Raw genomic sequence first — 16,285 nt, forward strand, 5'->3', positions numbered from 1 at the left:
CTCGAGCTCGTGTAGTAAACTGGAAGCCGGTCTGCAGGGAGCTGGATATTCTACCTCCCCCCTGCAAATCGATAACTTAGTCAAATATGTTAAACAGCTTCGCATTAAAGACTTAGGCCGGGTATAAAAACATCATAATGCCGCCACCCCCCTTTTGTGTTGCCTCTCTTAACATCCGAGGGCTCCGTTCACCATCTAAATAAGAGGAGGTGTGGAAGCTTATGCTAGCGCATAACATCCGGCTCTTGTTCCTGCAAGAGACACATTTCTTTCACTTCAGAGATATGCAGGAACTGAGCCATAAGTACCCCGTCCATTCATTCTGGAGCTTCGGCACAAGTCAACGTGCCGGGGTCTGGGTACTTATGCTAGCCCCCCTCCTCGGAGCCTTCCATAACATCCAGAGGGATACAGAAGGGAGAGTCCTTGCCGTCGACTGGAAGTACCGGGGCTGTACCACTAGGTGCATTAACATCTACGCCCCGGCAGACCGACCATCTAGGCCTGCATTCTTCCAGTCGCTCCATCCATACTTATACGGCGCCCATCACGTCATCTTGATGGGGGGTTTTAATTGTGTGGCGGACCCGGCCTACGATAAAATAGGGGGAAACCCGAATACAGGTACTGCTGGCTACAGACAACTGGAAATCCACATCAGGAATCTCCAGTTGTCCGACATCTGGAGGGCTCATAACCCCTACTGTCGGGATTATACTTGGACAGGCCGAGGTATCGGCACCCGAATCGACCGCTTCTACTTGTCATCATCCCTTGTCTCCAGAGCCGAGACAATAAGGCACGTTCCGATTAATTCTACCATCTCGGACCACAAACTAGTCGTGCTCAGCTACCATCCATTAGAAGCTGTAGATGTTGGTCCGGGCCCCTGGAAGTTACCACCAGACTTCCCGTCCCTGTTCTCAGCCAAGCTTAACCAACTGTGCTCCACTTGGTGCACCGCTGGCTGGGACTGGGAAGCCTGGGCACGACTAAAACTTAACATCAAGAACAACATGATAAAATGGGGCCAGGAACGTGCCTTCCAACGAAGAGCTCGGCTCCTTGACCTCTACAAGGAGAGGAGCTGGTTCGTGGCTAGCCAACGCCAAGGCTTTCCATGTCACAACGCCATCCGTGATATTAATCTCGACATCGAATCGGAGAGACAGAAGCAGGTGGAAGAAAAGAACATCAAGATCCGTCTCCACCTCCGCTCGGAAGATAGGCAATCGGCCGCTTTTTACAACAGGCGTTACGTCAACTTCCGGCAGGAGCGTACCATTACTTCCATCAAAGAAGGCGGACGTGATCACACTACAACACCTGACATCATGAACGCCTTCTGGGGGTACTACAGTCAACTCTATCAAGACAACAGTACCCCCCAGGATTACTCCTGTTGGAATATTGACTCCTTCCCTGCGCACATCCAAGCAGGGTTGGATGCACCGTTTACAGCGGCCGAAATAACATCAGCCTTCAAACAGTGCCGTATAAAGAAAGCGCCTGGGCCAGACGGCTTAAGCACGGAACTCTACCGAGAGGCCTGGGACCACATCCTCCCAATTCTCGTGGCAATCTTCAACACCTTCCTTAACACCGGAAACTTGCCACGGGAATTTTTGGAATGCCATACCGTCTTCATCCCGAAGTCCAACAAGGACCCGTCCATCATCAAGAACTGGCGTCCCATCAGTCTGTCGAACACGGATTATAAGATCCTCGCCCGTGTTCTCAACAACAGACTGAAGATCGGGATGAGATACATCATCAAAAGCACGCAAGTGTATGGTGTTCCTGGTCGATCGATGGAGTTCAATCTCATCCTCATCAGAGAAGTGCTACGTCTGGTTAACATTAAGCAGTACTCCATGGCATTGTTGACAATCGATCTCAACCGAGCGTTCGACAGCGTCCGGCATTCCTTTCTCTTTAACATCCTAGAGAAAGTCGGGGTTAGCAGTGGACTCCTCAACATCATCAGAGGAGGCTACAACAACAGCTCTACTCGCCTCCTCATCAACGGACACCTATCTGACCCCATCACCATCCAGAAAGGGGTCAAACAAGGGTGTCCCCTCAGTCCGCTGCTCTTTGCTCTAGCCCTTGAACCGTTCCTGCGGGCTGTGAACAACTCTCATGCGGTTAGAGGAATTCCACTTCCTCTCACCATGGATGATTCCAAGGTAATCGCCTACGCGGATGACGTGGTGGGCACTCTTATGGACAACGACTCCGTGCTGAACTTCTTCAACATCCTAAAGAAGTTCAAAGTGTCGGGGTTAACATCCAACCCCGACAAAACCAAGATCAAGTTGTACGGAGTCTGGGACCTGCACAACATCCCTGCAGGTCTCGTCCCTACTGCCGACCCCCTCACCATCCTGGGGGTCCCGTTTGAAGAACAGCCCGTGCTTAACATCGAATATGTCGACAACAACACCGTCGAGAAACTCAAGGACTGGAAAAATGGACAGCTGTCACTCTCCTCCAGGGCTACTGTCATCAAAACCATCGTATGCCCTGCGCTTCAGCACGTCCCGAACATCACCAACATCAGCGAGGATCAGGAAATCCGGCTCTACAGGAAGCCCCTGAAGTTCTTCTGGGGCAATCTACGCCAGGAAGTCGATCTCAACATCCTTCAACTTCCGGAGAAGCGGGGGGGCTTCGGCCTCCCCTCCCTTAACATCAGGTACCTAAGTAATATCGCGTTCCATCTAAACAGGATACTGCAGACTACACATCCCTGCAGTTATCCTGTGCGGTATTTCTTGGGTCACAAGCTTCTCCTTTTTGGGATCCCAGTCCACCAGGGTCCCAAGGCAGATATTGTTCCAGAAGATTACAACAGATTGTGCTAGCTAATGCGACAACTCCGCTCGTCGGGTGTGAACATCGCCACGATCCGGAACAGCTCAACATGGTATGAACATTTATGTAGCATCATTCATACCGACGTTCCGGATCCAGGAACTGAAAACAACATCCTCTTCGGCCACCTCTCCAAACATCAAGGCTACCCGTCGAGAAGGGACCTGGCATGGAGGATAGCATATGGACACCTTCCAGTGAATGTGAACCGATGGTGGTTCAATAACACCTTGAACCCCATGTGCGACTTCTGCGGGAGCCCGGACACCGTGAAGCACGCCATCTACCGGTGTCCAATTTCCATCTTTATTTGGAGGAGGTTAAGCGACGTGCTCCGCATCCCCCTCCTGCTGCAGGAGCAGATCATCTTCCTGCAGTTTTCTCCACCAGCCAACAACAGGCAGAAGTTGCTAATCTTCATAATAAACGAGCTTAAGTATCACATCTGGAAGGTAAGAAAAAATTTTTCTAACTCTGCTAATCCTCCCAGTCTGTTGGATCTCTCACGGATCGTATTTTATATGTTCTACGGTTCCTTAAGGAGGTTTTTATATCTCGAAAGAGAGGCTCTGGGTGACACCCTATTTAAGTACAAGTGGTGTTCACCTCCAATCCTGTGCAGTGTCAGACATAATAACATCAAGTTCTGCCTGCTGCTGCTTTAACATACCATCCGCAGCAGCAGCTCCACTCTGAGTCATTTCCTTGGTCTCTGCTTCCCCCCTGAGGTCTGTTCTGTTCCCTGGTCTCCCACGGAGGTAGTCCGGAGGAAAAACCCGGGCAGCGCAGGCCTACTCGAGGCAGGCTGCCCTGAAGGGGCAGGTCACCCGGGCGCCGGCTACCTCCGTGGTCCATTCCATCTTTCAAGCCAGGCAGCGAGACGGGGTGAAAGAGTAGCATCTGATAGCGCGGAGCTAAATAGATGTGAGATATGAGCTGAGGCCTACATTTCCTTATTCCTATTCCCCACCTCCCCACCCGCCCTTCCTATCCAATTCCCTCTCCTCTCCCTTTCCCCTTTTCCATCCCCCCTCATCTCCCCACCTTAACCTCACTGTCACTTCCCCTCCCCTCTTTTTCTTTCCTACTAGGGGCACTCTGTCCCCGCTATTCTTCGTAGACCGATGATGGGATTTCCCTCACTTTTACCCTGATTTAGCTGTCCCGAGAGAAAGCTCCATGTTCCAGCTCTGCAGTGATAACTGATAACTGATGTGGCATGATGGATATCAGTCCCAAGGGCTCCAATCCCTTTGTCTCTATGAAATAGTCTTGCATTAAAGATTAGCGAGCACTTGGCTCACCCTATTTAGGGCTGTATGGAGGCACCTGAACCGATAAGCAGAGCTGTTTTCGGGCGCTTATGTTTCCACCTGTCGTGTTCGTCATAGTTAGAAGACTCTCGAATGAGTTGATTTGGATGAACAGCTGCTTTGGCAAAATAAGCAGCAGCACTGTTATGGAGGAACGTGGGAATATCTGGAATATCGGCATCACGGTGTAAGAGAGCATTTCTGACAAACCACGGAGCGTTAAAAACCATACGGAGGCACTTGTTTTGAATAACTTGTAGCTTGTTGATGTTGGTGGGGGAAGTGTGACCCCAGGCTGGAGATCCGTAAGTTAACGATGGTCTGATAATTGTTTTATAGATCCGTAGTTTGTTTTCAGTGCTAACTTGTCTTCTTCTATTGAGGAGAGAATAGAGTTGTACAATTGCAGAGTTTGCTTTTTTGCATGCATAAACTATGTGGGAGTTAAAGTTTAAATGGTTATCAAGTTGAATGCCTAGATATTTGGTGCTAGTTCTCCATGGGATGGCTGTGTTAAAAAGTTTAACTTCTCCAGAGTGAGATGCTTGTCTTCGTGTGAATAGAATGGCAGTGCTTTTATCGGCATTTACAGATATTCTCCATTTTCTGAACCAGTCCTCCAATTTTCTTGCTGCAGTTTGTAATCGCTGAGTAGCAATATTAGGCCTGAGAGATCTGCTAAGAATTGCCATATCATCCGCATAACTAGCTATAGTGGTTAGTGATGTGCTAGGAACATCAGAAACAAAGATGTTAAAAAGCAGCGGTGAGAGTAGCGAGCCTTGAGGGACACCAGCAGTGATTTTTTTCAGTGAGGATCGAATTCCACGCAACTTGACCTGGATTTTACGGTCCTGTAGAAAGGAGTTAATAATTTTGGTAAGGTAAAGAGGGATGTTGGCTGTAATTAATTTATAGATGAGACCTTTGTGCCACACCTTATCGAATGCTTTTGCAACATCTAAAAAGATAGCTCCTGTGTGCTGTTTCCAGTTAAAGCCTGTAGTGATGAATTCAGTCAGTCTGTGAATTTGCTGTGTAGTGCTATGTCCGGTACGGAAACCGAATTGTTCTTTCGGAATTATGTTATTTTTATTCACCTCCTCATTAAGTCGGTTGAGAATGACTCTTTCTGCGATTTTTCCTAAGCATGATAAAAGACTGATAGGTCTATAGCTCTGTGGCATTTGTGGTGCCTTACCAGGTTTAAGGATAAGGAATATATCAGCTTGTTTCCATCTTGAGGGGAAATAATTTAATCTCAGAATTGCATTAATAATGGCTACTAAATGCATGACAGCTTTGTGTGGGAGGGCTTTAATTGTTTTGTTGGTAATTTCATCTGGACCAGGTGCTTTTTTGTTTTTAAGCTTCCTAATGATTGAATAGACCTCTTTAGGTGAGGTGGGACAGATATTTTCACAGCTACAAGGTTTCCGAAGCACAGAGCGTACACGACGGTGTATCCTCTCTATGAAGGTCAGATCAGCATGCGTATAATTAGGACGGCACTGAAGCTGGAGGGCATCAACGAAAGCTTCCGCTTTTTCATTATCTCTGTAAACAAGACCTCTTTCTCCGTGAATGGGCTGGATATTAGAGCGATCTGTACGGAGAGCTTTAGTCAACTTCCACAGAGAATTATCTTCAGTTTTGAGAGAACAGAGTTTTCTTTCCCATTGCTGGTTTTTGTGATCTTTTAATGCGTAACGAACTTGGTTGGATGCTCTATTTAGTTCTCGACGGTCTTGTGGAGATAGTGTGTTGTGATAGCAGCGTCTGAGTCTATTTTTGTTCCTGATCAGAACAAGGATTTCTTCAGGAAGTGAGTTGACTTGAGCTGGGGTGGAAATAGAACAAGCTGCGGATAAGCCAGCGTGTATTTTACATTCAAGATTGCTGACTGCCACGTCAATTTCTTCACAGGTGGAGATAGTAGGTACTGAGTCTATGATAGAGTTCATTTTTGCCTTGAATTTTGCAAACTTAGTGTGGGATTGGTTGGGAATGAGCTCAGGCTCCCCCCCTAAACTTAAGAGTACTGGATTGTGATCTGAGCTGAGCTCGTCAACCACTTGAAGTTGAAATTGATGACAAATATTGTTAAAAATAGCAATATCCAAAACATCAGGTCTGCCGATCGCTCCATAATGAGTTGGCTCGATTGGGCCTGCAATAACAATATTTCTCTTTAAGGCAAAATTGTAGAGGATCATTCCGTTGTTGTTAAAACTCTTGCTGTTCCATAAAGGATGCTTAGAATTGAGATCTCCTGCTACAATTATTGCTTCATTTGTATCTAGTAGCTGAGAGAGATCAGAGGGGAGTAAAGGTTTGCCAGGGGGGTTGTATACAGAATAAATCTTTAAGCTGCCTGCATTGTTGGTATGAATTTCTATGCCTGTCTCCTCGAGGTTAGATGTATTAGTCTTCTTAATCTCATTATAGCGGATGCTTCTTCTGACAAAGATGGCAGTGCCTCCACCTCTGGCATTGAGTCTGTCATTTCTAAGTAATGAGTAGTTTCTGAGTTTGGGATTATCGCAGGGACGTAGGTGAGTCTCATTAATGAGGAGAATATCAATTTGTAAGTGATCTATAAGTTCCTGTAATTCCAAAATTTTGTTGTTGAGACCGTTTGCATTCCAGAATATTATCTGTATAGAATTTGATGTTGAATCTGGATTAGTCATTAATCATGGAGAAGATGACTTGAGTATTCCTAAGGAATTTGTTGGTATCGGCCTGGCTTGGATTTGTTTTGCTGAAGGCCATTAGCATCTCCCCTAGTGAGGCAGCGAGAATTGCTGAGGAATTTTGACTGCTAGCTGCAGGGAGTACCTCGGTGTTACGTGAGGAAACCACAGAAGCATAAGATTGATCTGGTGTAACTTTTCGTGCTTTGATTTCAGGCACAGATCTCACATTATTTTTCTGCGTGGGCTGAATTAACTCCTGTCTAGGTTTTTGAAGGTTGGATGGGTGGAGAGAACAGCCCTTGTAATTAGCAGGATGTGGGCCACTGCAGTTCGCACATTTAGCAGGTGTGGACTTTGGCTTGACGCAAGTGTGCGAGGGATGGTTGCCACCGCATTTCACACACTTGTAGTCTGCTTTGCATAACATTTGCGCATGCCCAAATTTTTGGCAGCGATGGCATTGACCAGCCGATGCCTTTCTTCTTATTGGCTCGGTCTTGATGACCAAGTTGCAGACTATTTTAAGATCATAAATTTCTCTCTGATCTTTACTGATCTCTACTAAGACCAGAGGCATGGGACGCTTGTCTGCTCGATACATTCGAGAAATCTTGATCGGCTCCAAGCCTTGTAATCTAAGGTCAGTAGCTATTTCTTCTGATGTTATGTTTTCTACCAATCCTCTGATCACTACCTTAAGGTTCTTTTCACTTTTGAGTTGGTAAGTATGGTATGGAAATTTATGATCGTCCATAAGTCTGGTTAGCTGGCGGTAGTCCGTTGTTCCTTCAGGCTGTATGCGGACTCCGTCATCTGTGTTTTTGGCTGATGAGAACTTGATGTTATTTTTCTTCATCGTCTCTGCAAGCAACGACCATTTTTCCTTAGATCGCAAGACTACTGGTGGGATCCACTCTTTGGGCTGTATCGGTATATTTGTCTCTGTTCTTGCACTAGATTGTGCTGACGTGTCCATTTGAGGTGCAAATTCAGTTTCTGCAGCAAGAGACTCTTTCTTTCTCTTCTTTCTGCTGACTTCCTGATAATCATTGGAATCTATGTCAGTTGTTGTGACATTGTCATGTGTACTGTGAGGAGAAATTTCGGAGGTTTGAGGGTCTTCTGTCTCGACCTCCATAACCTGATGAATTTCAACTCTTCCTGGCCATTTCGTGTGCAAAATGTTACCAATTTGCCGAAAAATAGCTAGAAGTTCTTTGAAAGAGAGATCCTCATATGGTGAATCCATAATTAAATCCAGCTCTGCAGTGAAAGTATCCCAGCCTTGGATTCCAGTTTCCAGACCCCGAGAGAGAGCTCCTATTACAGTCCTGCTGCCTTGGTAAGAACCCTTTGTCTTTTTTTTCTTCTTTGGTTCTTTTTGTTCCCCCTGTACCTAAGTTTAACAGGGTTTTCTTATCTGCAAACAGGGAAAGCTTGGCCTTTTCTACAGGTCTGTCCTTTTGTGGACTCGGATCGTACAAGGGTCTACTCTTCCCTTTTTTTTTTTGAAGTATGTCTTCGGCTCTACCGAGAGTAAGAACCCTCGGGTTCGAAATCGACGCAAGGGTACACAAGAGGACGTTTGCGAAAGCGCTAATTGACTGCGTAGGGGCAGATAATATTTCTGGCTTTACCCCCTATGGGGGTGGCAGATATCAAGTAGTTTGTAAAAATACAACAACAAGGGAGAAACTACTCAAAGGGGTTGAGTGTCAAGGGAAACTTTGCCATCCTTTTGTCGTTGGTAGCATCTCTAAAAAGATGAGAATAGAGCGATTCCCTCTGGAATACCTAGAAGGAGGCAACGACATAATTAATCAAGTCTTTTCGAAATGGGGAACCGTACGAGATGTCCAAGTAGGCAAAGACGCTGACTACCCTGAATGGATGTCGGGGGAAGTCACGTTCTCGTTAACGATGAAAACAGAAGTTCCGAATTTTGTAATGATCGGATCGGCCAGGGTAATGGTGAGTTACCCGGGAGTGAAGAGGCAATGTTTTAAATGTGGAGCCCTGACTCATCTCGGGGCCAAGTGCCCGAGGTTAAAGTGTAAGAACTGCCTAACAGCGGGTCATACACTAGCACAGTGCCAATCGGCATGCCTAAAATGCGGCATTAAGGGCCATAAAATAGACACCTGTCCGGACAGAAATCTGGCCGAAAAATTGGGAGGCACTATTACGCCCAACACGGAAACAACAGCCCAAAATGTTATTGGCGCAGAACCGAATGAGTTCCCCACCCTGAAGGCCGCGCATGAGGGAACAACAAAGAATCATGCCGCCACCTCCGAAACACTGCCAAGTACACCAGTGGAGAAGCCTGCAACCAGGAGAGATGAAGGGCAGGAGGAACTGGCCACCGATCAAACCGCCACTACAACCGAAAATAACCAGCAGCACCAACAAAACGGAACTATCACTGCAGTCACAATAGACGAGGACACGGAGGCAGTAGATATGGAAATCAACAATGCAGAAACCACACAAAAGAGGCCAGCCAGCCCTGAAGAAGTAAATATTAAAAAATCGAAACAAGGAAGTCCAGCACAAGTTGGAAATATAACGTCAACTTCAGAACCCACAAAGTTCCCTCATGCAAAGGCCAATGCACCTATATTGCATCTCTTAAAAGATTTCCCCGAGGAGGCGGCGAGACTAAGAAAAGCTATAGAAACATTCGGAGACATTCAACTGATACTCACAGGACAAAACGGGCCAAGAGTCGTCAGTGCAGAATGGAACGACGTGTTTGTCGATAATATAGATGAAATCACTCCTGAAAAGATCATTGGTCTTATCGATGCAGAGGACGACGTGGGACTAGCACTGCACAGAGGCCTCTACATGCTAAACCACGTCCGTGGAGACAAATTAGCAGATCTCATCATTCATTAAAACCCACAACAATAGACAGCAGGAGGATTTAAACCTCGCCTAACAAGTCAGTCGACTCCTAGTATCGATCCGCCAGAGCGAGAAGGAAAAAAAAATATATATATTCTGGTTTGTTTTTTCTTCTTTTTGTCCTCTTTCAGATTAGAATTTTTGTTGTAAAAAAGGTCTGTCTATTCCACACAGGAGGGGGTATCCTGAGAACCTGGGCTGCGAAGGCTTACACCGAGGCGGTGCAGCTCCTTGTGGGCTGCATCACCCAGGCCAGGCTCTGCCCCCGCTCTTCTCAGTATTAAACTGGTCATTCAGGTTGAAATTTCAGAATTTACCTAGTTTCTTACAAATTGTCATATGTAATTTTTAATGTTATTTACTAGTTCCTCTTTTTCATGTGGTGCTTCTTTCATTTGTTTTTCCCCACTTTCCTCGGGCAGACACCTGAAGAGGTGACTGACCGGGGAAAGCTGATAAGAACGGATGGAGGGAGATAATGTCGGAGATCTGCTTGGTGCTGACATTTAAGTCAGGCCAAGTAGATCGACTGAGGCCTCTTTTAACTATCTACTACTATCCACTCTATCTTTTTCTCCTCCTCTCTCACTATCAAGCTGACTCTCAGCACAACTTTTAAATCTAAAGAGGCCAGTGATGAAAGGCATGAACTCCCATTAAGCCTCAAAAAAGGCTGAAACCGGTCTGGGTAGTGACCTCCCTCCATAATGTAATAACAGCATACATTTCCTAAGAAATGTGTTTTTACATTAGGAAAATACCTAAGAATAGCGATCTGAACTTCTTCCTCCACCTTTGCAACGAGTTGCCCAGTAATGTACTATATGTACTAGGATCACTTGCATTGGCTAACGCTAGTGTCCGCCGAAACTTTATAGTTTACTATATTCGGCAAGAAACTCTCTGATTCCAATCTTTGAGTTTCTTATTCGGTTTTAAAACTATGTGGGATTTAATATCTCCTTAATTTAAGTAAAGTATTTGAATTATTTTTCTACAATATTTCAAGGTTCCCAATTTTTACACTTGTATCAGTTAACTGATTTTACCCTGATATTAATCATTATTTTAGATTTCTGTTGATTGATTTTAGTCATATCTCATATGCTGAATTTTCTAGTTTCAAATATGTTTCCCCTGCTTTCTGCTTGGTTCTTGATATGATGTTAATGTTGTTTGCATATGTACAATCTGCAATTATTTGTTTATTAGGGTGTCTTTACTATCTACTGGTAACAATCGGATAATGTATAATATAGTATATCGGATAATATATCACTTTATAATTGTGATTTAAAAGAAGTGCGCACATTCTATTAGCACTTCTTTTCCGTTGGTACTTCCTACGATGCTGGTGCCAATTTTGAATTTTGCTGATGTTCAGTTGTGTTTATCTAAATACTAAATTTCATTAATCCAATCCATTTAAAAATAAATTACTGTTATCATTTCGAATCGCACTGAAATGAAAGCATTTCAGTAATTACGACAAAATAATAATCTTTCATGTTGACTCTTCAACTTAAGATCAAAAATAAATTAATTCAGTCATCAATGCCACGTAGGTAACTGGGTGGCATTGATGACTATCAAATACACTTCGCTTCCGAAACCATAATTTTAATAGTGTAAGCTGGTTACTCATATCTATAACCAGTGCTTGTGTTTGGAAGTTATGCAAGGGTGCTGCATTCCGGTAACTTTATTAACCACCTTACCGGCCATTAAAGATCAAATATGCACCCTTAAAAGCTTTGTATCCATCATAAATTTCAATGTAATATCAATGGTATTACAATTTTAATATGCACTTCGTATCCATGGAAATGTGGACGAATATATACAGTATATATACCGGTAGCGTGGTTAACAGTGAACTAACAGTTACGGATGCAATACATTTAAAATTTTGTAATAAGCAGTAATATTTACATGTTTACTTAGTATGCAAATAAGCTTAGTTATATAATGAATCTTACATTTTTCTTACGTCTATTCTTAAATATTTAATATTTGCTATATAACTTTAAAAAAATAAATAAATAACCTCTTTTTTGCTTATTTTTTACTTATACATTACTTTTCTTTATTCATTATTTTTTTTTTATGTTGTGCCCATGCTCAAGAGGTTGGTTGATCAACCTATAGTGTGTTGGGAAAGGAGGAACTTGTTTACATTTTATTTAAATGACTGTAAATTGTATTACTTGGGAAACACAGCAGGTGGGAGACTGTTCCACAGCGCAGCAGTTGCAGGGATGAAGGAGGAGGAAAAGAAACTTGTTCTGTTTGTTTCTAGGTGTACTGTGAAGGGATGTTGAGCAGCAGCTGCTGTTCCAGCGAGCTTAGTATTGAGTGGAGGGATCATTGATGTTATTTCAGATTATCATTTCCCATGGTATTATTTGTAGAATATATATATTGCAGAAACCAAACGTCTGTGTGAAAGTGGGGGGGGGGGTTGAGTTGGTAAGAGATTGGTCATTAATAAGTTTGATTGCTCTCCTCTGTATTGAGTCAAGCATTTTGAGGGAGCTTTTAGGGGCCTGCCCCATGGGAGCAGTATTCATACTGGGTGGATTTGTGATTTGTATAATGTTAACATCTGTTCAGGGGTGAATTGACGTCTTGAGCGAAAGAGAAATCCTAGTTTTGTTTGAAGCTGAGGATGCAATGGTTGTGATGAGTTTATGCCAGGAGAGGTTTGATGTGATGGTAATTCCAAGAAGAAAAATCTCAAACTGTCTGGAAATTTGGGTATCATCAAAAAACTACTGGGGAAAAATGGTTCTTTTTTATGTGAAATAGGACAGAATTGGGTTTTATTAGCATTGAAATTGATGAGGTTATCCTAACCCCCATTGGAGGATGGCTTGGATATCGGAATTGAAGATGATGGTGGTTGATGCTCTGTAGGTTGAGGTGAGTTGTGTAGGGTAGGGTTTATCAAATGAAAGCGAGGAGTGAAATGTGTTGTCGTCTGCAAAACTGTGTATTGTGTTGGAGGTCAACTGAAGTAGGTCATTGATATAAAGCAGGAAGAGGGTTGATGAGAGGATAGAACCTTGTGGTTTTTTACTTGTGGATTTACATTGCTTAATAAATGTGTGTTATATATTTAATTTGCTGTTTTTATTCCAGAAACCTTATCACACTATGAAGTAATAATATCAGTAAATATTATTTTCTACAAAACAAGCACTGTCTATACCTGTATATACTAGATGGATATATATTTTATGTAAATTGTGCATGTTTAAAAGTTTTGAACTGGAATTCGAACCAAGTTTTCCTTGTTAAATGATCATGTCAATAGCGGTTGAGCTTCGTAGTATTATGATCAAAAGTGAATAAAAAATATATTTAATTTCATAACATGAAATAACTTCATTACCAAGTTTTGTAAGTAATGCACTTAAAACTGCTCCATAGAAAGATGCATGCTCCAGCCGGCTCTTATAACTGTTCCCACAGAATGCAGTCTAAGTTGTTTAATAAATAAAATAAAAAGAAAAAAATATCCAATGGAAGTCGATGGAACTCTTCTTTTCACAACTTTTCGAAATCAGCACTCAAATTTACTATGTAATTTTCTTCAACCTATCTAGCCATAGCATCTGAAGTACAATGTGGTGTATTGTCATTTTAAAAAAATAAATGGATCTGTTCCATAAACCTAGCTAAATAGGAAGCATAGCATTATTTAGAACTCTTGCAAAATAGTTAGCGTTCATTCTTCCAAAATTTCAATCAAAAGTTAGAGTTCATATAAGAGAATTAATTCCAGACCATTACACACTTCAGCCATCAATCTTTACATTTGGGACATTACCCCTCATTTCGAAGTCTTTCCCTTAGAATCCAAACTTGTCCCTGTCTGTCTAAGAAGAAATGCAACTTGACTGTTGCATTTGATCTCAGAAATCGGTTTACTCGCACCTGTCAGTAGGTCACGTGGCTCATATATTGATAATATACACAGCAGAAAACATACTCCATGCCATCTTCTTCAGCCATGAAGACCATGCACGAGGCGGATTCTACAGACTAGTGCTTTTGGCTCAATACATGTATATCCCTCTCTGTAGTGCTCTAGGAACCGCGACTCCTCGGATCATTACACCGCTTTCTGCTCAGGTATGCTGCTTTTGCTTACACCAGAAGGTGCTTTTGATTATGACCTATGGTGAGGAGAAGGTATCGTGTGGGTCTTCTGCTCTGGAAGCCTAATACGTGCCAGATTTAAGGAACAATAGTTGTTACAATTAAGATGTTTACTATGGCAAACCTCATCACTGTTGATTATGTCTTAGGAGGTGTAATACCCTTCGTTTACTATTAGCTCACTGAATCTTTCTGTGGTGGATTTTCTTTTTGTATACTGAAAACTTTAGACTGAGATCTAACTGTCTTAGAATTAGCAGATGTAGGTTGGAAAGACAACGGTCAGGTTCCAGCTCTAGGTTTTCTTTGATCTGAATCCTTTTATGTTTTGTGTTAATCTTTTCAGAATCCATCGACGATCGTTTGTCTATTTGTGCAGTTTAATTTTATCGTAATTTATTATTATTATTTTTCCCTGGCTAGTGTAATACCGTGAATTAATTGCAAAGTAAAATCTTTGAATGATGTCTGGAGGGAAAATATATTGTCGATAATCAAAATATGAGTCAAAACGGACGCCTACAGACGAATTAAATTCGGAAAGAGCATTTTTTTCTTTTGCTTTCTACTTATTATTATTACTTCACACCTCCAGGGAGTCCAAATACTCATCGAGGGAGGGCACCTGCTCTACAACTCTCCGTCTCCACCATTCCACCAACCGCAACTACCTAGATGGCCGCCTAGTACTTTCACAGAAATCACAACACATCTATTCTCACGGAGGGGATTCGAACCAGCAGTCTTTTGGCTAGAGAGCGGATACGCTAACCACTCGGCTAACCAGGCCGGCAAAAACACTGAAGGAATGACGATGTAGAGCGAGCGCTCTACCATATGAGCTACGCCCCCCCCCCCGACTTGATTATAATTTTAATTTTCAAAAAAAAAAAAAAAATGCTGAAAGTTTAGTTTTATTCCGAAAAAGAAAATGAATATTAGGCTACTTAAATGGTTATCTTATGCACAAAGAAATGCTTAATATAGAAAGTTTTTTACCTTGGGTATACTATACGTTAAATGTACCAAGCAATTTTATAAACTTGGTTTTAATCCTTTTTCCCAAGTAAGCAAATAGAAAAGTAAGTCAAGTTTGCGGCTGTATAGGTAAAATTTATAAGCTCTGCATTACTTCAACCTTGGCATCTCTGGGTCTGGCTCCCACTGGCGAGACCTCAATAAAGATCGAAACCGGTCTGGGTAGTGGCCCTTTCCTTTAATGCATTGCATCATACATCTCCGTAAGGGAATATGCTTTGCATTAGGGGAGATACTAAGGGGAAAGTGATCAGAGCTTACTCCACTTTTACCGCGAGTTGCCTCAGACCTAAACATAGTTCAGGCGCAAACTTGACTTACTTGTCTGTTTGCTTACTTGGGAAAAAAGATTAAAACCTAGCTTATAAATTGATTGGTATCTCTAACGTATAGTATACCCAAGGTAAAAAACTTTCTACATCTTTCTCTCGTCCTGAGATTTTTATTTAATAAGGTCAAAGCACCTTGTACAGGTAAAATTTATAAGCTCTGCATTACTTCAACCTTGGCATCTCTGTATTACTACAATCTTGGCATCTGCATTACTTCAACCTTGGCATCAGAACATGGGAGGGGTGATTAATACTCTTAGAGGGTAATCGATGGCAATGCTGTAGCCAATGAAGTTCTAACTGAGGCTTGGCTATTGCTGTTACCCTCCTGCCATGATCAGAGCTTTAATAGCACCTTATCCCTACACTGTCCTCTACAGATAACGGGGAAGATGAAAAGCATTCTTGCTTCGCCCCTTTAAGCCAGTCCTTATAAGGATAAGGAACCTTGGCATCTCTGCGTCTGGCTCCCACTGATGAGACCTCAAGAAGGTCGAAACCGGTTGGAAGCTTGGGTGATGAATGGCAATGCTGCCCATGAAGTTATCTGAGGCACGGCTGTTGCTGTTACCCCTCAGATGACATATGAGCAAATGAGTGTCTCTGCTTGGTTGTGGGGTGAGCCTGCCACGGGGTTGAGCCAACCGGTTCTGAGAGTTCTTCTCAGTGGCAGGGTGAGCCTGTTACTGAGGGGAACAACGCCGAGTTTTTGGAGTTTGACCTGCACTTCAACATTCAATAAAGGTCGAAACTGGTCTGGGTAGTGGCCCTTTCCTTTAATTCATAGCATCATACATCTTACTCCACCTTTACCACGAGTTGCTTCAGACCTGAACATAGTTCAGGCACAAACTTGACTTACTTGTCTGTTTGCTTACTTGGGAAAAAGGATTAAAACTAAGTTTGTAAAAATGCTTAATATATTGCATTATTTGTTATAAAAATGACAACA

Source organism: Typopeltis vanoorti, chromosome 9 (genome assembly GCF_054136105.1).
Source record: "Typopeltis vanoorti isolate ZY-2024b chromosome 9, IOZ_Tvanoo_1.0, whole genome shotgun sequence".
Classification (NCBI taxonomy): Eukaryota; Metazoa; Arthropoda; class Arachnida; order Uropygi; family Thelyphonidae; genus Typopeltis; species Typopeltis vanoorti.